General features: G+C 41.7%; 1 protein-coding gene across 2 annotated transcripts in view; it reads right to left on the bottom strand.

Annotated features, from left to right (window-relative positions):
- PDIA5 (protein disulfide isomerase family A member 5) overlaps nucleotides 1-22,127 on the bottom strand; it is a 2,083,676-nt gene that overhangs the window by 25,444 nt on the left and 2,036,105 nt on the right. The gene's annotated exons all lie outside the window — the stretch shown is intronic.

The raw sequence follows: 22,127 nt of genomic DNA, 5'->3' as shown, positions 1-22,127 counted from the left end.
TTTATGTTTTAATCTATTTTGCACTAGTGGCATGACTTGACAGACCAAAGATACAGGTAATCTCCAAACACTTGACCCTACTCAGTTTGGATTTGTCAGAGGGAGATCATGCCTGTTAAACCTGGTGGACTTCTTTGAGACATTCACCAAGACTCTGGACGAGGGGAAATTTGTGCATACAGCCTACCTAGACTTAACCAAGGCTTTTGACACTATCCCCCACTCAGACATCATTGACAAACTCACACAGCTAGGTATCAACCCTTATATTGTTAGATGGGTCGCTAACTGGCTCACTGATAGAATGCATATAGTCAAAACAGGGGAATCCACCTCCAACAGCAGACCTGTAACCAGTGGTGTTCCAGAGGGATCAGTCCTGGGACCTCTATTGTTTGGAATCTATTTCTCTGAAGTACACGCAAAAATAAGAAGTTATGTACCTACCATAACGTTCCATGTTAGTTGTCTTCTTCTCGCCTTCTTTCTTGCTGGTTGGGTTCAGAGCCGATCCTCGGCTCCGACTCGGCCATCTTCAAAAGCTCGAGAGCTGCTTACTGGCTTGAGGCCCCCCCTATGTCCCATGATGTCTGGTGCTAGATACCCAGATCTTGTTTGGTAACCTAACTACAGACATAATAATAACAATTATAATAATACAATAAATTTAGCAGGATAAAGGAACCTACTGGAGAGACTGACAGAAGTAATAGCCAGAGAAGACTCAGCCAGTGATCAAGAAACCTAAGGAACTCTTTTCGGTCTACTAGGATAGGGTGATGGAGGGTGGGACGCAAGAAAGAAGGCGAGAAGAAGACAACTAACATGGAACGTTATGGTAGGTACATAACTTCTTAATGTTAAGTTTTCTATCTCGCCTTCATTCTTGCTGGTTGGGACAGCGTCCCTAGCACCTCAATACTGGGTGGCTCATCGGAACAGACTCTTCAGAACACTGGAACCAAAATCAGCTCTGCTTCTGGAAGCCACATGCAGTTTATAATGTGAAATGAAGGTATGTGGATTAGCCCATGTAGCTGCCGCACAAATAGTTTCCATTGGTAATCTGGCCTGAAAAGCCGCAGAAGTAGCTAGAGCTCTGGTGGAGTGACCTTTGGGTTTAGCAGGAAGCTCTTTATTTCTTAACTGATATATAAAGGTAATAGTAGAAGTCAACCACCTAGATAAGGTGACTTTTGACACCGGTATGCCTTGTTTTCCCTCAATGTATGACAGGAACAACTGGTCTGATTTTCTGATTTGCTTGGTTCTATGCAAGTAAAAGCGCAATTGTCTATGGACATCCAGCTGATATAACTTGTATTCTGCCTTGTTGGAATAATTTGGAAAGAACACAGGTAGTTCAATGGACTCATTCAAATTATAGTCAGAAGTAACCTTTGGAAGAAAGGAAGGGTTAGTCCGAAGAGAAACTCTATCATTGTGAAAAACAAGGTAAGGACGACGAACACAAAGAGTCTGAAGTTCAGAAACTCTTCTGGCTGATGTAACTGCGACCAGAAGAAGGGTTTTCCAAGAAAGAAACTTCAAGGAACAGGAAGCTGCTGGTTCAAAGGGGGGCAGTATCAGGGAAGCTAGAATCAAATTCAGATCCTACGGAGGCGGGGGATCTCTTACTGGGGGCCTGAGTAGAGTGGTCCCTTTAAGAAAGGCTTTACAAAGCTTATGGGACATGATGTTGGAATCAGATAGGCCCGTATGAAAGTTTGAAATTGCAGCTAGCTGAACTCTAATCGTGGCAGAATAGGATCCTGTTCGAAAAAGTTCTGCTAGAAATTCTAAAATATGGTGCACAGGGGCTGAAAAGGGATCTATCTTCCTGTTCTCTGCCCATAAGGAAAAACGTTTCCACTTGCTAGCATAAGTTTTCCTAGTGGTCAACTTATGCGAGGATAAGATGATTTCATGCACCGAATGAGAGATGTTGGGAAGCCTGGCTAAGGTCGGAAGTAGAGAAACCAAGCAGTGTGCTGGAAAGATTAGAGAGATTGGTGCAGCCCGCCCGATTGATGGATCAGGAGTTCTGGAATTGGGTCCAGGGCTGCTCCAGAAGGTGATGATGCAGGAAAGGGAACCGAATTTGTCGAGGCCAGTAAGGGGCAATGAGGATCATCTTACATCCCAATGTGGTAGCTTTCTGAATTAGTTTGGGAATCAGGGGAAATGGAGGGAATGCATAAAGAAGTCCCTGGGGCCAATCGTGAACTACAGCGTCTCTGGGGAGGTGTCCGGGGAGAAGAAAGAGAGAGAAGAAATTGCTATAACGTTGGACTTCCCAGGGATGTGCGCTGCTATCAGAAACCGTTGGGAACAGATCGCCCACTGCCAAAGTCTGAGTGCTTCTCGACATAAGGGGTACGACTTGGTTCCGCCCTGCTTGTTGATGTCCCATACCACTGACATATTGTCTGTTTGAATTGCAATGGTCCCGGTGGGAAGAGAGTTCTGAAGAGCTTGCAAGGCTAAAAGCACAGCTCTCATCTCCAAGACATTGATATGCAGATGGTATTCGTGAGGCTGCCAGGTGCCTTGGACTGTTCTGCCCTGAAAATGCCCCCCAACCCGATCAGGGAGGCGTCCGTGGTCACCGTAGCTACTGGAGGAGGAAGAACAAATGGTCTGCCCTGGTGTAATGATGGGGAAACCATCCACCAAACAAGTTGGTTTTTGCATGACTTTGTGATCATTATCATGTGAGACATTGGGAGTTGCTGGAAGGACCATTGTGTGAACAACATCCACTGAAGAATCCTCATGTGAAAACGTACAAGGGGAACTAGTATTATAGCCGCTGCCATGAGACCCAATGTTTTTAGGACAAATCTGGCCTGAATCTTTTTGCAACCTAATAAGACCTGCACTTGTTGTCGAATGGCTAACACTCTGTCTGCTGGGAGAGTCACTGACATGTCCTTTGTGTTTAAATTTGCGCCTATAAAGTTGATAGATTGACAAGGTGACAATGCAGACTTTTCGAAATTTATTGTGATGCCTAGAGTATAGCACGTTTGGATGGTGTAGTCTCTGGCTAGCAGCAGGTGATGCCTGGTGGTTGCAGTAAGGAGCCAGTCGTCTAAATATGGAAATACCTGGAATCCTTGCTGTCTCAAGTGAGCGGTGACTACTGCCAAACATTTGGTGAACACCCTGGGGGCTGTGGTGAGACCAAAGGGCAGTGCTCTGAACTGATAATGACTGTCTCCCAGCTGGAAATGGAGGAATCTTCTGGAGCGTCTGTGCATTTTGATATGGTAGTACGCGTCCTGACGATCTATGGAGCACATCCAATTGTCCTGGCCCAGAAAGGGTAAAATGGACTATAGCGTGACCATCCGGAACTTCATTCTTTGAACAGACCTGTTTAGTCTGCTGAGATCCAGAATGGGTCTCCAGTCCCCTGTCTTTTTTGGTACCAAAAAGAACCTTGAGTAAGTTCCGGATCCTTGTTGGTCTGCTTGGACTGACTGGATGACTCTTTTTCTTAGCAGTTTTGAAATTTCTTGAACTGCTTGATCCCTTAGATTGGGTGGAACATCTGGAAGGGATTTGTTGGAAAAGAGTGGAGTGCAAAAGAAGGGAATTTTGTAGCCTTCGGATATGATAGAAAGTACCCATTTGTCTTGGGTTATACTTTGCCAGGCTTTTGGGTACAGCGATAATCTTCCCCCGAATGCCTCTGTAGGTGGACAGTTGGGCAGCACTTCAGGGATGCTGGAAGGGCTTGTCAGAGAAGGATTCTCTTTGGCCCTGATTTTGCGGACCCCCCCCTGCCCCTAGGGCGGCATCTATTGTTGTTCCCTCCTCTGCCCCTGGACGGGAAATCTCCACGTGTGTCAGGCATGGCTCCCTGGGATTTCCAGAACCACATCTTCCCACTCTTCTGACCCTTGGGATATGGTCTTGAAGGAGTGGAAAACGGACTCCAATGGCAGAGAGAGTCTTGCCTTCCTGTTCACACCTGGTAAGGGTATCCTTCACCTGTGGTCCAAACAGAGCAGAACCATCAAAGGGTGTGTTGGTGAAAGACGTCTTGAAGGGTTCCACAAAGTTGCATAACTGCATCCAAGCGTGTCTCCTCAAAGCCACACCTATGCCTGCGGCCCTACTTGCTCCATTGGCTACATAAGAGATGAGCCGCATGGAGGAGTTTACTACAGAATTTAGAGTCGCCAGCTGGGAGGCAATCTTAGCCTGAGCCCCCGCAGCTGATGGATCTTGAAGGGTATCTCCTAGCTCTTTAAGGAGATCCCTTTGAAGGCAGGTAAAATGGCACAAATTGTTCAGAGACCTCATGGAAAAGGTTGCTGAGGAAAACATCCGCTTCCCATATCTGTCCATCGTCCTAGATTCCTTATTAGGGGGATGGACAGACGAAGAAGTTTCAGCCAACTCCTTTTTAGTGGCCGCTGCTACCACCATCGCATCCATGGGAACACCCTTGGTCAGAAATTGCTTGTCTTGAGGGGCAGTGATGAATTTTGTGGGCCTACGGGGAGTTGGTTTCATTGAATCTGGAGCTGACCACGCCTTTCGAGCAACCACCGACATCAGTGGATCGAAAGGCGGAGACACCCAGGAGGTGGAGGGTCGGGAACCAAACGCGTCCAGGAATACAGACTCATCCTTGGAAGGGTTAAGGGTAGTCCAGTTCCCCCTCTGCCTAAGAATTTCAAGGATGTCTGAGAAGGAGACGTCCTCAGAGGGAGAGCTTGGAGACCCTCCCGACTCCTCCAAGTCAGTATCTGAAGTGACAGACTCAGGGGAGTCAACATGCTTCCTCTTGCATTTCCTCTTTCAAGGGGGCTCCTCTGAATGAACGGGAGAGGCCTTGGAAGAGGAAGATACACCCAATGGGGTGCCCTGGAGCACTTGTTCCCCACGCTTGGGGTCTGGAGGAGGGGCAGAGGCAGGAGCAGGCACCATGGGGGGAGGAGCCGATGAGGCTGACTGTGAGGCTGACTCAGATGCCAGCACACTCCTCATGACCTCGAAGGTGCCCCTTCCCGATACCAGAGAAGGCTCCGGCTCTGAAGAGACCAGAATCCTTACCGGCACCGAGAGAGACGGTTACAAAGCCGATGTAGGAGCCAAACTCACCTGCGCCGAAGCTCCGAGAGGGAGAACGGGGTCGGACAAGGGTCCGATGCCACTCGTCCCCCTCGGAGCTAACGAGGGAGTCCCGGTGCCCAGATCCCTCCAAGGACAGCACCATGGAAGAGATCGGAGCAGACGACGGAACCGAAAGGGGAGATATCGGCGCCAATGGACCCACGGTTCCAGCCACAGCATGCTCCGGCTCCGAACTCAAGGGATGAGTCGAAGGAGGAACTATCGGAGAAACAGGTAGAGCCGAGCCCTGATGAGGGGGGCTGTATAGCATTTTTGCCAGGGCCTGCGACTTTAAAAACCTGCTCAGCACTCTCTCCAAATCATGGTCAGATAACCTAGACGACCGAGAAGAGTGGGACCGATGACTACGCTCAGATTGCAGTAAGGGTGACCCTGGAGCCGAGTGTATCGACTCCAAGGATGGTGACCTGGAGCATTTTCGACTCCCTGATGGTTCCGACGGAAGAGTCAGGGCCAACTCGGAGATTGGTACTTCTGCTCCGGTTGGAGCCGAAGATGATATAGGGATAGGTGCTTCGGTTCCAGCCGGAACCGAAGTTGAAGCAGAAGCCATACTCGGTGACGGCTCCAAGCTGGGAGCCGACGGCTTCGATGGCCTAGAAGGTTTCACTGACTGAGTCTTGGCCGGTGATCCTTCAGGTTTAAGCAAACTCCTAAGTATAAGCTTATTCCTACGCTCCTGCAGGACTCTTGGACTAAAGGCGTGGCACACCGAACAAGAATACTGCAGGTGTAGGGAGCCCAAGCAATAAACACAAGAAGTGTGACCATCTGTCATAGACATTTTCTGACAGCTTGAGTCACACTTCTTGAATCCCAACACTTTTGTGTCTTTAGACATTCCTGTGAAGGAAAATCAATTACAAAGAACAAGTATAAAGGAGAGTAGGTAACTGGAAAAAAATATACACAAACCACACAAGTTACCACACCCTAACAGCACACACACACACACACACACACACACACACACACACACACACACACACACACACACACACACACACACACAAACACACTATATAATATAAGACCTACAACTACCACAATTTCTAATGAACTTTTACCTTAAAAAATAAAACAATGATAAGCCTCTAACTAAAACGGCTTACTTTGACAAGGTAAATGGGAGTGGGGGAGGGAGAGGAAAACTCTCTAAGGAGAAAACAAGTTTTTAAGGGGGGGGGGGGAGACACTAACATTAAACTACCATAGAACCTACAGCTAAGCTATTACAATAAGCGTATATTCAATAAAGTACAAACAAGTCCTAAACATAGTGAATAAAGAGAAAATATATGACCTGAGCCAGTAAATGCAACCTTGTAGCAGAAGCGGCAAATGAGATCTGGGTAGCTAGCTCCAGGCATCATGGGACATAGGGGGACCTCGAGCCAGTAAGCAGCTCTCGAACTTTTGAAGACGGCTGAGTCGGAGCCGAGGATCGGCTCCGAACCCAACCAGCAAGAATGAAGGCAAGATAGACAACTTAACATCTAAAGGTCTGTGGCTGACAAAGTTTGCTGATGACTGTAAACTGGAAGCAGTTATAGAATCTCCAAATGATGTCAACATCCTACAAAAGGGTCTTACATAAAGAAATGATTGGGGCCAAAGTCACGGCCTTAAACTCAACGCAAAAAAATGTATTATCATCCCTTTCAGTAAGAGCAATGTTCATGCTAACCACCACATCAATAGCAACACCTTATGAATACACTCATTGGTGAGAGACCTGGGCACACAGGTTGACAGCAACCTTACCTTTGATCACCATGTCTCCACAGTGGTAAGAAGAGCATTCTATATTGCTCATCTTGTAAGTAGGAACACTGCCTCCAGAAAAAAAGAAGTTATAACCTCCCTGTACTCTTCTCCTCATCAGGCCAATAATTGAGTACAACGCCCCTTTTGGTATATAACTTTTTCAAGCACCTGGAGAAACCACAAAAGTTCCTCACAAGGACAATTCAAGGTCTTCAGCATCTATACTATGTGGATTGTCTGAAATCACTGCCATTTTATTCCGTTTCATACAGACTACTCAGAGGCGATCTCTGGCTTGCATATAAGGCAATCTCTGACCCTGCGTTACTGGTACTGCTGCATATCTGTAAGTCAAATGGCACATGAGTTACTCGTTCTAAAGACTTTAACCTGGTATGTGACATTAATAGAACCTTTTGGAGGGACATATTTGTCTCCCAGAGGCTATCACATCCACCTTTGGAACAGACACCTACTTCATATGTCAAACAGAACACCTCAAAAGTCCTCTTCAAACTCAGTCTGGACAACTGAATGGGTACCCATAAATTCAATCCGGGGGTTCCACTTACGTCCCTATTGGACACGGGGATTAGGTGCTGATCATGGAAATATGGGTAGAACGTGACTAGACTTCTAAGAGCCCTAGGGCCATTAGCCTAGTAACTGCCTATGATGCCTAGTAGCCCTCACATTAGTAGGCAATAGTGGGATTCAAACCCTATCCCATTTGTCTGCCACCATACTACTCTATTATTATAGGCTAGTACTGGTGGGGTCCAAATCCATCTGTCTGCCACTATCCTTTCTTTACATTGGTTGGAAGTGGTGGAGGTCAACCTCCCCCTTACAAGTCCTAGCTGAAAATTGTCCTAAATGCCTCCAAACCACTCACATCTGTTCTTAGTGCCTTCATACTGATAAGAAAGGATCTTTCTTGTGGAAGCCACAAAACATAAGCTAACATATTTTTTTAAATCGGCTCCCTAAGGATAATCTGAGGTGTTAACAGGTTTGACTGCCAAATGTTATGACTCACTGCCTTTTCAGAAGCCTGAATAGTATAACCTCATATCAACAGACTTCCCAGGCATATATTTAGATTATTTATGAAGGAAATCACGACTAACTGGTTGTTCTTTTAAGGGAAACTTTATTTCATAATCTTGGAAGGGGGGATTTAGTGATATTCGTTTTTAGTATTAAGTTCCTTGACTGTGTTTTAACTACCCAATAGTGCATTCCCGGTATACACTTTCAAGCAGAAATGGATGAGATATTGCCTTATGGATCAGGCAGACTTCTTGTCTAAGTAAGATACAAGAAACAGAAAAGAATGACAATTCCTGAAGCTTTTCTGAATAGTTCAAAGTTTCCCAACTCTTAAGACAAGGCATGAGCAAGTGCCATGTTCTCTTGACAGCATAAGTAAATAGGTAGGGATTCTAATCTCACAACAGTCAGAGTGTGTGTGAGTGAGTATGTGAGTGTGTGTGTGTGTGTGTGTGTGTGTGTGTGTGTGTGTGTGTGTGTGTGTGTGTGTGTGTGTGAGTGTGTGTGTGAGTGTGTGTGAGTGTGTGTGTGAGTGTGTGTGTGAGTGTGTGTGAGTGTGTGAGTGTGTGTGTGTGTGTGTGTGAGAGTGTGTGTGTGTGAGGTGGTCAGAAGAACACAAGTCGGGGTCCTGCCACCATTAATCCAGTAGCATTCAGAAGATACCTTTACCCTCCTCAGCCTTAACAGGCAAATAAGACAATATGTCAAATCCTCTAAGGGTAGCTTTGAGAAAAAATTGGCAATCACAGCAAAGGATAACCATAAGGCCTTTTACAGCTACATACACAGCCTAAAAGGTATGACCCAAGCATGTGTCGAACTAATGATTAATGGTATTACACACACTGATCTTGCAGAGATAGTAAACCTGCTCGTGGACAGATGTGGTGAAAATTTCACTCCATTATCTCTTCCAAACTTATCACAAACCTTGCCCCCAACTTCCCCCCAACCCTACATATCTAAAGAGCAGGTCAGTAAAGCTTTGTCTAAGGCAAAAAACATAGCCTCTGTGGGGCCAGATGGCATCCCAGGCTGTCTTCTAAACAAAGTAAAACTTGAACTAGCATCACCATTAATTACCCTATTGAATCACAGCCTAACCACAAGCTATGTTCCTGCAGAATGGAGAACAGCAACAGTTATTCTCCTCCACAAAGGTGGCTTAGCAATACACCAGAGGAATTATAGACCTAGCCTCATCTGGAAGGCCACAGAACTATCATCATGGACTTCAGAAATAAAGACATAGGTGACTTCTAAACCCTGGATCCGACCCACTTTGGCTCTGTCAAGGACAGGTCCTGCCTGATAAACCTGGTGGATTTCTTCAAAAATGTGCCCAGGGCCACTGACAAGGACAAATCTGTGCATACAGCATACCTTGGCCAAGGCCTTCGACACAATCCCACACTCAAGCATTACAAATAAACTAAGAAAACAATGTAAACCCCTTTGTTGTTGGATGAGTTGCCAACTGGCTTACAAACAGGTCATGGGTGACTCCACATCAACCGACAGACTTGTCACCAGCTGGGTGCCACAAGGATCAGTGCTGGGCCCCCTACTGTTTGGTATATACTTCTCAGAAGTTCAGGCCAAAACGAAGAGGCTGTGGCTGACAAAGTTTGTGGATGACTGCAAACTGGGTGCAATTATTGAATCCCCAAATGATATCAATACACTTTAGGAGGGTCTTATGCAGACCAATTACTAGTACCTTAGTCACAGTCTCAAACTAAATGCACACTATCAAATTAATAACAATACTCAATGTACCTACGGAATGGTAAGGGATCTGGGATCACAAGTAGACTGTGACATTAATTTTGACCACCATGTGTCTTTTGTAGTAAGGGAGGCTTTCTATGTAGCACACTTGATTAACAAAGGCATTGCCTTTAGAGCAAAGGAGGTTATAACCCTCTATACTCATCACTTATCATGTCCATAATGGAGTATAGAAAGCATCTGCAGAAATTGGGGAGACCTCAGAGTTTTCTAACAAAGCTGATCAAGCGACTCCAATACGTGCCTTACACAGACTGACTAAAGTCCCTGTCACTATACCAAGTATCATATAGACGTCTTAGGGGTGACTTATGCCTGGTTTACAGAGCAATCTCCGACCCAAACCTAATGAATCTGCTGTATATCTGTAAATCAAACTGGACTAGAGCCACTCATTCCAGGGACCTAAATATGCCCTGCGACTTGAACAGGACATGCTGCTGGAGGGATAGATTTGTCTCCCAGTGACTGCCATGTCTTTGGAATAGACTGCCTATTCATGTGAAGCAGAGCACCTCTATGACACTGTTCAAAAGGAACCTGGATGAGTGGATGGGGCACCATAAATTCTTACCGGGGATAGTGCCCACAACCCTCCTAGACATGGGCAATCATTACTAAATACAATTCTAGGTATTAACTAGACTATCACTGGTATTACATTGGGATGAAACGGCTAGTCTTGAAATTACCTTTGGGTCGATAGCCAAGTAACCTCCTATGATCCTATGAACCATAGCCATCACCTGGTTTACTTGAAGATTACAGAATGCTATACTGTAGTCAATAATGGGTCAGTTCAGTCAGATAACATTTTACAATGAATTCCCTGGGATGACAAGAGATGGGGGGGGGGGGGGTACTGTCACATCTGCCAAGTTGCAAGGATTCTGCTTATGGGACTGTGACGTTATAAGACTCTAACTTTTTTGCAGATATTCTTCAGCATCCACCAAGGTTTTTTATACGCAATCTAGCATGAACATCTATAAGACTGCAGGAGGATACATGCTTTTGAGCACTGATGTAATGTCTCTTGATGACATGCATCTTGTTTGCTTGTCTTGCCGAAAGTGATTTTCCATCTGTGCAAAATCCAGACATTCTCCTACCAAGATGCTTGGCTTGGAAATTAAATTTGATTTCTCATAGTTTACAGCTATTTCTAGAGACTGAAAATGTCATAAAATCATTGCTATCTGCTACTCTAAGATTTCCCAAATCTGATTCAAAATCCAGCAGTCATCCAGATACTAGAATATAGTTGTCTATGTTTTCCCTGAAAAGTGCAAATACTGTTAACTGAACAGTTTATAACTACTCATGGAATTGTGAATAGTCCACATGGGAAAAGTGTGGAGTGGAAGTGGAAATTTCCTACTTGAAATCTCTAAAGCTTCTTATGAGATGGTCTTGTTGATAATGTGAATACAGGCATCCTCAATATCCAAAACTGCCATAACTGAGTTCTGCTCTACAAAAGGCAGGAATTCTTCTGAGTTACAAACATGAAGAACTTTAATGTAATGAACTGGTTTGGAATAGAAATGTCTAGTGTTATTCTTCAAGTTTTGTCTATTTTGGAAACAAGAACAAGCATGGTACACTAAAAGCCTGGTCAGTTTCCTAGGGTGGGACCACTATATTGACTTTTTCATCATGATTTGTTCCGCCTGAGGCTCTTTTTCTCTTGGCTTATGAGGAACTGGTGAGAAACCAGATGATTAAGATATTGTATGGAAACACCTCTTGAACTTGCCCACGGATACCATCTTTCTGTAGCATAATGTCCTCAGACTGTGTTTATAGCTGAACACTGCCTGTTGAACCTGCCTGCAGAAATCAACTACAGTAAATGTTTTCCCTGTACTGACATATGACTGAAAACTGCCATGTGGGGGGATTGGTGTGGAAATATGTAACCAGATACTCCAGGGTGACGGAGCCTGGATTTCTCATGTTGTAGTTGTTGGGACTTCCTCTGAAAAGAAGCAGATGATAATGAAGCTCATTTCCATTTATAAAACTTTTTCCTTTACAAAGTGTTATTTTTGTAAAGCACTTGTTTACTAGTTGGGCAATTTTTATAGAGTATCAGTTAGAGCGTCTTCTGCGTGGAGACATGCGTGAATGGGCGTACCTTCGTTGAAGGTTGTGTGCCAGGCCTGGCAAGCCAGTACATAAAAATCAACTGCCAATCATTAGCGGACCGGAGTTCCGCTGTGGCGACCCCTAACCGGGAAAAGCCGAAAGACACAAACAAACAGAGGAGTAGAGTCATGGAATAGCTACTCAACAGCCATCCCCATTTTTGACTTTTTATTTCCTCATGATTAGTAAACATATAAACGGACTGCTTGACAAATTGTGAATATAATGGCATTCCTACTATTTCAGTTGATCTACATGATAACCCTCCTTCATGGTTTCTAAGGTTGTGTTCATATTCTTTGCCAGTCACCATTTTGTAAATATGAGAAGACCCTAAATTTTGAAAATAACTGTATACCCTTTCTGTTGAATGCTGTAAATATAACTCACTGGATATACAACTGCATGTCTCCTCCAAACCCAATACATTAATTTCCTTTTGACTAGTATAGTAATTTTTCCTGTAAAACAAAAATGAAGATCTGACACTCACACCTACATTACTAACATTAACATACAAACATATACTGTAAAATCCAAGGTTGGTTGAAGACACTACATCCACAAAGTATTGGTGAGGTAGACCTGTCTCCCAAGGAACATCCTCTTACATCTTAAATAATAAGATAAGAAAGTGTCCGTCACATCTAACATAAAAGATCCTCCTAGAAAGGACCCTGGCTGAAGTGAATATTAAGCTGTAACCACAGGTAAGTCCTGATCCTCAGACTGCAGAGAGGATACTAATGCTTGGTTGAAGTTTGCACCAAACACTTAAATGGTCATTGCACAGATGTGAACAAAGAAAACACTTCTGAAGAAAGCAGTAAGGGCAGCCACTCCCTCAATGGAATGGATGATTGCAGCAATTAACATGCGGCCAGTTAGCTACCTGACTGCAAAAGATAATGCAACTGGAAAGACTCTGTCTGGCATGCATGAACCTTTCTATCCATGGCAAACACACAGTTAAGTGCACTTCTATTAGGTAACATCTCAGCTTGAATTAACCGTGTTCATCCAAGATGTGAAGAATTCTCATCTGTTTTTTCCCTCACTGAAGTGAATATGAAGATGAATTGGTTCAATTCAGTTCTAAAACCACTTTGGAAGGAAAGAGTTTTCTTGAGGGACCTTCAGTTTCTATGAAAGACCAAGTAGAGCTCCTTAAACAAAAGGACCTGATACTCTGAAATTTTATGTACAGAGGTGATGGCAATGAGAAAGAGCCAAGAAACAACGTTCAGTGCCACTGAGCTCTCAGTTTCAAATGGTGGAAAGATAAACCCGCCAGCAGAGAAATTTAAATTCCACTTACGAAAGGGGTTTCTCAACGGATTACAACCATGCAACACTTCTTTAAGGATGTGCCAGATTATCTGATACTGGGCCACAATACTGCCCACTAGAAGACCATGATGCCAGAAATAACAGACACATGCACATTGAATGTGGTGTAATTTGGGACCAAATCATACAGGCATCTGAGATAAGTCAAGATCTCCTTCAAGATGACTTGCTGGAGATTATACAGCTGTTCTGCCCAAACTACGAGCAGTTTCCAGTTGGAAGCATGGGTCTACTGAGTGAGAGGATTATTGTCAGACGCAACAACATCTCAGACATTAGATGGCAAATCAGGGGAATCAAAAGCCAAGTCTCAGAGATGAGCCAGCTCTCACCCCAACCTAAGGAGAAATTCCTGGATTGGACAAATAACATGACTCTTGTATTTCCAGGGACCAGACTGCCTAAAATTACACCTTCCCAACCACCAAGAGACAATTAATGAGTTTTACTCTTTTTTTCCCTTGAACTCAATTATGAGATACTGAATCAGGAAAAAATCATGGGAATGCCTACAGGAATTATTCATACCACTGGATGAAGAACACATCCCATCCAACTTCACCCTCTCTGCTACACAGAAAAAGAAAATAAATTAAATACATAAAATAAAAAAAAAAATAAATAAATAAATAAATAAACAAATAAATAAATAAAGAAGGTGGGGGACTACATCCCCTTAAATATGACCAGAAAAGGCCTCTGAATACTCAATTTTAGGAAAGACCTAGAAGAGTAGCTTAGAGATTCTGCAGCTTGGACATTTCCCAAGGAGTGTGAACTGCTGAGAGAGTGATGCCTCATCTATTTTTTAAGGCAAGATGAACAGAAGGATATGACCTTGTGTCCCTTTGACAGTCTGGGTACCACAAGATGGACTGGTAGTCTGACTGAATGAGGAAAAGCCCTAGAAGCATCTCCAAGGCCAAGAGAAAGACTGCTCCTATAAGTCACTGATGTGAAGACCATGGGATAAACACTTGCTCTGCACCATGTGGGAGCTAAAGTGAACTCCCCACCCTGCACCAGGGGTGTTAAGGATCAGAATTTGAGATGAGTTCAGTTGGACAAAGGGAAGACTTGTCAGAAAATGGAAAATGACAGTTTATCACTTAGGGTCCAGCCACAATGCTCCCACACTACTACGCCCATGAGCATATAATGACACCCTACAGCTCACTTCAACAATGGCAGGTGGCACCAAGCAGATTAAGACCGCAATTAAACCCAGAAGGCACACCAGACACTGATCCTGGATGCTCTGCATCTTCATACACTTGGCCAAGGCCATGACCTCCGGAGCCCTCTTCAAGGGTAGGGAAGAACAACACTAAAGAGCATCCAAACCACACCTATAAATGTAATCCACTTAGCAGGATTCATAAAAGACTTACTCCAATTTACTGTAATACTGCAAAGATATTTCCAGGGAGTCTCTTGATGAGGGCACCTGAAGAAATAATGGTAAAGATCATCTGTGGCAAAGAATGACTGACTGGTTGCAATAGGCATCACAGGGGATGCTTATCAATAGTGGCCCACAGGAATCTGCAGTGTAGGTCCATACCAAAAGGTCCATTTCCTCTGCAAGGGGTCATCTCAGTTATTGGACTGACAAGTCCACTTTCCTTAAGAAATAGATATACAGGGTCTTGTTTCTTAGCTCTTCCTTTAAGGACGTCAGCCTCAGCAAGCCCTGTTGTGCAAGCACAAACATGACCATGTGGTTCTTGCCAAAGCATGTGCAGTGTCGAAGCTAAAGTAAGAAATATGATAGCATGTTATAAAAGTCCAAAACAAATCTCTAAAAGGTCCTCTTTGAATCAAAACTCAGAGCTCTACAAGCTTTCCTGAAGCCTTTTCCCTCAAGTAAGGTTAGTGGGACACATGAGATACATAGCTGACAGCTGTAATCCTCAAATTTGCAATGGAGAAAATCCTTGTGCTACACCATACTTTGGACTCTTTGAAAGTTGCAAAGCTTTGCTGTTTCTGGCACCTATGCTGAATCAAATAGGTCACTGGGGAGGCAGCACTAATTATTTTACTAATTCAGGCCTCAGGTTGGGGGATTCTGGGATTAGGGACAAAGGGTAGAGTCAAGATGCATGCAGGCTTCATGGATAACATTCTTAAAGACTGACTCCACAGGACAGATAACCACATGGACATTCAGTGTAATATTTTGACATGCAAAGAACTTCACAAAGGACACCAAGAATCATAATTAATTGAGAGTGTGGCTAAAAAGAAATGCTGGGCTTTGAGGGGCATACTTTCTTATGTAGCTGTCATTTTGCATCTTGCCATGCATTTGGTACAAGTACATGAACATTAGTTAACTTCAAATCTTCCATCCTTTAGCCATTGGTGACGGTGGAGTTGATAATCCCAACCAAGAAAATGCTCAAAGTTAAGTCTTTAGATACTAGATTATTGGAAAATACTGATGACTTTTCTAAAGGCAAGGAATGATAGCAGACAGAGAAGCACACTGATACAAACTCGACAGATAATGGATCAACAAACAAGTGACTAGCTGACTTCACTAAAGCTTTCAATATCGTTTGTAATTCTCAGCTGCAAACTTCCATTCCCAGTCTAAGGTTTGGTAAAAATGCTTCAGCCTGATTACCAAACCACTTGAGCTGAGGACCATTCTGTGCTAAACTGGCTTCTTCACTATCTAAGTGATATTACAAAAGGAGTAGGGGGGGGGGGGAGGGGGGGAGATCACAGGCTCTCCTGGAATTACGATCTCTGCCAGCTCACTGCCATCTGACCAGACATGACTATATCAAATACTACACTTCATGCAGATGATCTTATGGAATACATGTCTGGAAATTTTCAACATACCCCTGATCTTCACTTACAAGTGGACCTCACTCAATTATATAATGAAAGGCAAGCAATTGCTGCTGAATCCAATAAAGACTGGAAGTGTTAACGGGATGTTACTTGGAAAAATGGTCAGACTAAGGCAACTATCACAACTTTTCTAATGCCAGTCTTGCAGCTATCGAAATCCTCACTTATTTAAATATGAAGGCATAGGGTTAGACCATCAGTAAATCTAGATGCACACGAGCACCTACGTACTACAAAATGCATTTTTCCAGAAATTCTCTCCTTTTCTGACCACAGATGTCAGGGCAGCTATTGGCAATGTGTTGCTTATACTAAAAAGAAGTATGTTCTGCACTCACATCAAATACTTTAGCGAAGAACTTGCCCCAATTACAAAACCTTTCAGCAGTAATCTGTTACTTTGTACTACCAGCGCCTCACTGGGAATACCATTGAGAGACACTTGGAACTAAATGTTTCCTGAAAATTCCAACCTTCAACTAAGACTGTCTCCAGAACTACTTAATGTGTTACCAGGATATAACAGCCTGCATCTCTACTAGGTTGTGGGATATTCTACTGAAATGCTTAAGAAATAATACTGGGATAACTAATTACCTTAGATTGTGATCTAGTCTCACAGCCAAAAAAGTTGCTGTTTCTTGTATTTAAGTTAAAAAAAAAAGAACATAATACTATTTTTATGTGACAATGCAGAGGAAAACAATCACTTTTATACAGAAATGCATACGCTTCTTAAAAAGTAGGAACAAAATTAAACATTTATTTTATGATAGGTTTTAGGCAATTAGATAACAAAATTCAAATATATGCAGAAATGTCAGAACAAGTAAAATATGTGTATTTTCCTATAATATTTAAATCATTTTCAATTACAGACTTTTTACATGCTTTTACCTTCCACAGAAAACTTGCAGACTTCATCAGACTAGGTAACATTAAAATATGTTGACTTGAACAACAAAAAGACAATTAAACTACCAGTCAGAAACACAGACTTATTAAAATTTTTGCTGACAGGGTTAGCCTCACTACACCAGTGTTTACTTTTCAGGGGAGATATGAGGTGGTATTCATACTGACTAGGAGAAATTTGGCCACAGCACCAGGCAAATTCCCCTATTCTATTTTTTAAAAAGTGTCTTGAGATCTTTTACATTCACCTATGCTACGCTACCATCAACTTAGGCAGATGTGGCCTTATTGTCTTCTCCGAAGGATGGCACACTAAGAAGTGTAGCACCCCCTTAAATAGTACAGTAGAATATGTATTGAAAAAATTGCTAAGCACCTGGGATGAGAATAGAACCCACAGCTTAAGATCTTCCAGAACCAAAGTTGACTTTTCTACCTGTTCAGCTACTGATACTGAAACAATCACTTCTCTTTGATATTGTTAATTATTTACATTAACTTTAAAATATTTATTTTTATGTCCAGGACCATGCTATTCTTAACATAAGGGATGGTGCTGATCAGAATAAATTTGATTTTGGAGAGTATGAATAGTCTGCAAAGTGTAATGCATGCTTAAGTCCTGGATTTAATGAGCAAATGCATGCTAAATGAGCAAATGCATGCTAAAACTGCCATAAAGAGAATCCCTTAAAACTCAAATGAGCAGTGATTGTTTTAATTCTGCTTTTCTAACAGATAATTTGTTGATTATCACTTTATTTGAATCAACACAATTTAATTTTTATTAGACTGGCGAAGTCTGTATGTTTGCAAGACAAAGTGCTTACTATTAAAAAAAAAATTATGTGTAATTGTTTCTTCAAACTCTACCATTTTCTGAAATTGTTGTTTTTACTTGTTTACTATGCTGGTTTCTGAAGTTTTAAGCAATAGCTGGGATACAGTATCTCTCTGAATGTTCTACCTCTCTAACTCTCCATTAAAGTGACGTCTATGCAGTAATGGGAAGACACCCATTCTTCTGGATGGAGTCTAGAACTGTTACCTAATAAGATGTGTTCAGTGATGCAATTACATTTGTCAGCCTCAGTTAGGTCTGTCCACATTTCTGGTGATTCATAAAATGTTAACAGCGTTGATGTTGGTGGAGAAGTTAATTTAGAGGAATGGCTGTTTTATCCACCACAACCAATCACAACCACTGTCAAGTTTCATTTTCTGTGCAAATGAGCCAAAGTAGTACTGAAACTGCGACTGAAACTGAAACTCTTGAAAGGGATTTGCTACAGTTAAAAAGACTGGAACAGGACAGCTTTTGTTAAGCAGATTTAACAGCCAACAGAGTGCCAAAGGGGCTTGTTGCCCAGTTATTCTACAAAAGTCTTTTAGTATATTGATAAAGTTACTGAAAATGCGAGCTTAAAATACCACGTAGTTATGGATTCATTGTAATGACAAAATGATTACTGATTTGAAAAATAAAAAAATATAGAAAGTTTGTTTTGGTAACATTAAAGTGCAGGTTACTGGTGATTTTATTTCCAGTAACATTTGTTTTATTTGCAACAAATTAACAATTGAGAATTACGTTCTGTTAGACAGTAAACACACAGTATTTCATAGAGATAAAAATTATTATAAACAGGATAAACACTGGCTACCTGGAGTTATGATCAATTCAATTCCACTTCTTCTATACCAGCCTATCAGGAGTACCCCCCCCCCCCACACACACACACTGTTAGCGCAAAACACCTCCCTTCTCAGTAGTAACAAAAGACATTACTAGGTTCATGATACTAAAATTAGGGATGCTCTTCATCTTGGCCGACCAATCAGAGATAACTTATTAGGAAGGATTTCAAATGCAGACAAGTTGGAAACTTCAGGGAAGAATATCATTTTACTCAACGGCATTCAGTGAATGGCAGCTCTAAGTATCAGAGGATATCATCAATAAGTTTTATCAACAGCAGTACTGATGCCAATGCCCTTACAGATGTCAGGAGACTTATTAACTAGAGATTGAGCATTTATTTGAATTAGGCAGTCATATATCTGATACATCTAATGAATGGACAGACTGGACAAATACATATTCACTTTGTCTATATATGCTTTATCAGATACTGAAAACAAAGTACTAGTAAATAGGCTTGAATTTTGTGACTATAAGGAGACTCTTGGTGGGATGCAGTTTCATCTATGAAATTCTTTATGAGAAAATTGAATTAATACTGCTTTTCAACCAAGGTTAATCAACTTTTAATGTGAATTGGCAATAACCATGTACTTTAAGAGTGCCACTTTCACACACTGTTTCAGTATGCAAGCAAGTTCTCGTTGCTCCAGTGACTAATGACAGAATATTTTACAAATTCAGTTCCAAAAAAGATGCGTTATGTAACTTAAATAGGAATAAAAAATTTGCACATAAAGTCTGATATGGGCAGTGGATTGGCTGTGATAAACATTACTGACAATGAACAAAGACGGTAAGCTTTTGTCTAATGATATTCAAGAAACTGTTCAAACAATTCAGTCTTCCCTAGATGATGGTTACATTAATAACGACTGAGCTGAAACTGTGAAGGTAGACAATCCATACACTCAAATTCTATTTTGTATCCAAAAGACTTGTATGGATCCCAGAGACCCTCCATTCAGACAACTATAGTGGGGGTGGGGAATGTTGTAAGACCATATCTTTAACAGCATTTATTTAACATTTACTAAAAATGAATGTTAAAGGAACATCTATTATTTCAGATTCCCCTGACTTAAGCATTAAGATTAAGGACTTAAAGCGTGAGACAACTATATCATTTTTAACAGTGAATGCAAACAATTTAAACACTAGTACTGCAAAGGACTTTGGGATATGCCACGGTGGTACGGCGGTAGTGTTGTTACCTCACAGCAAGAGGATCTCCCGTTCGATTCTCGGCTTGACTTGGGAGTGCCTTCTGTGTGGAGTCTGCATGTCCTCCCAGCGGTTGGGTAGCGTTCGAAAGACATGCATGCGTAAATGGGCATGCCTTCGTTGAAGGCTGGGCGTCGAGCTGGCACCTCGGCGTTTTGTAAAAATCTACTGCCAATCATTAGCAGACAGGAGTTCCGCTGTGGCGACCCCCTTAGGAAAAAGCCGAAAGACAAACAACAACTGCAAAGGACTTTGGTATACACAGGATTATATACCATTTACTGAAGAATGTTAAGCTTCCAGACAGAAACGTTAATTTTATATGCAAATGTTTGAAAGTTATTTTATCCAAAAATTACTTATTTTTATATATTATTATTTATTTTATATTTTATTACCGGGTTGGTCTGACTGGGCAATCAGGTGCCTGTTTTCAGCAGAGACCCTGGGAGAAAAGCTCCACATATATAACAATCATAAAAAATACAAAAGCTCCACATATATGACAAAAATGCAAAAGTCAGAGGTGAGTACAAATTAATAGAGCAAACAATAATATATCATAGCACAGTACGATGAAAAGTTACAGAAGTGTACAATACAGAGTGTACAGTAGTAAAACAGAAAATATAAATGTATTTGTTAACAATGTGCAGTAATATATACAGTTATATACATACATTTAAAAATACAATCCGTGATGGTGGTTTTTTCTATGCATTTGACTTTTGCGTAGTGCCAGAGGAAAATTTATCTGAATGGTGGTAGTAAGGCTAGCCATGGTCAATACAGGTACATTGCCAGATGAGACTGAGGTGGGCTTTTAATTGGGGTTTAAAGATGGGACTGCTGCCTTGCAATCTGATATTTGGTGGAAGAGAATTCCAGATTTTAGCAACTGTGTAGGAGTAGAGGGATTCACCAGCACTGTGTCTACACTTAGATACTTCAAGAAGGGCTTTATTTGTGGATCTTAGTTGACGAGCAGAACTGTGAAAGTTGAGTAAGCCTGAGAGATCAGGAATCTTGTTTGGGTGGTACAGTAAGTAATGAGCCATGGTGAGTTGGTTATAGTTTAGTATTATTTTGTTTTTAAAAACAGATGTTACCATCGGACCAGTGGAGTTGCCATAGCAGCAGCAATGGATTTGTGTTGCATTCATTTATGACACACAAAAAATGTATATAGCTATATACATGTAGGTTTCACCAGCATCTGAAATGTTTTTATTGTTTTTAGACTTATCTGAATTTGGTCGGGGAATGAAGCTGATTTAATTACTTTATCAAGCAAAGCAAATTCTGACAAATATTTTTTGAAACAATTTAAGTGCAGCAAAGCAGCAGCTGCTTTTCTGGATAAAAAATAATATCTTGAGGTTTTAGACAACAACTCATAGAAAAGTAGTAGCAAATAATTCTTACTTGCAAATCAGAACCATTCTATGTGGAGGTATGCCCTGACAGCAGAGTTCTCATATTAGCTGAAGCCATTTTTTTTTACCTTTGCTATTTTTACAGCATTTAAAACAATAGCAAATATAATTTTTATATGGGAAAAGGGTTAATTTCTGTTCTCATTTTATAAGAACACAGTAATATGACTCAGAATAAAATCTGGCTTAGTCAATCTGAAACATGAAATGTATGTGTTTGTTATCAACGAAGCTGCAACAAAAAACAGATAATTTAAATAGCTATACAAGCCTACTATGAGTACCTAGCAATACTGGACCAAGAAAAACAGTTTGAAGCAACTAATACCAACCTTTATTTTAACTGTTTCTAAAACGTTTTTAGTACCTCAACTACATGTTTTTATAGAAATCACAAAACTCAAAATGATTTACAAAATAACTTCAATCAAAGGCGTAATCCAATAAGGAACACAATTAATTTAGGCAGTTTATATACCAAAAAATGATATAATATGGTTCCATTCAGAGAGAAGACTATAATTAAGCCTTGAAAACTGCCTTCAAGGTCAGTTCCCCTTTAAAATTATCTTTTTTTTTCAATTGTCTTTATATTGGTTTCTTAATGTTACTGAAGTTGGCTCTGTAGCATGAAAGGATAAAGCCCAGACTGTGACCCATATGACTTGGAATTGATCACTAAAACCGGTCCGGAAGATGCCAATATGGAAGGGTGAGAA

The sequence above is a fragment of the Protopterus annectens genome, chromosome 6.part0 (assembly GCF_019279795.1).
Source record: "Protopterus annectens isolate FY-2018-M chromosome 6.part0, PAN1.0, whole genome shotgun sequence".
NCBI classification, from domain to species: domain Eukaryota; kingdom Metazoa; phylum Chordata; order Ceratodontiformes; family Protopteridae; genus Protopterus; species Protopterus annectens.
This window is presented reverse-complemented; position numbering and strand designations above follow the sequence as displayed.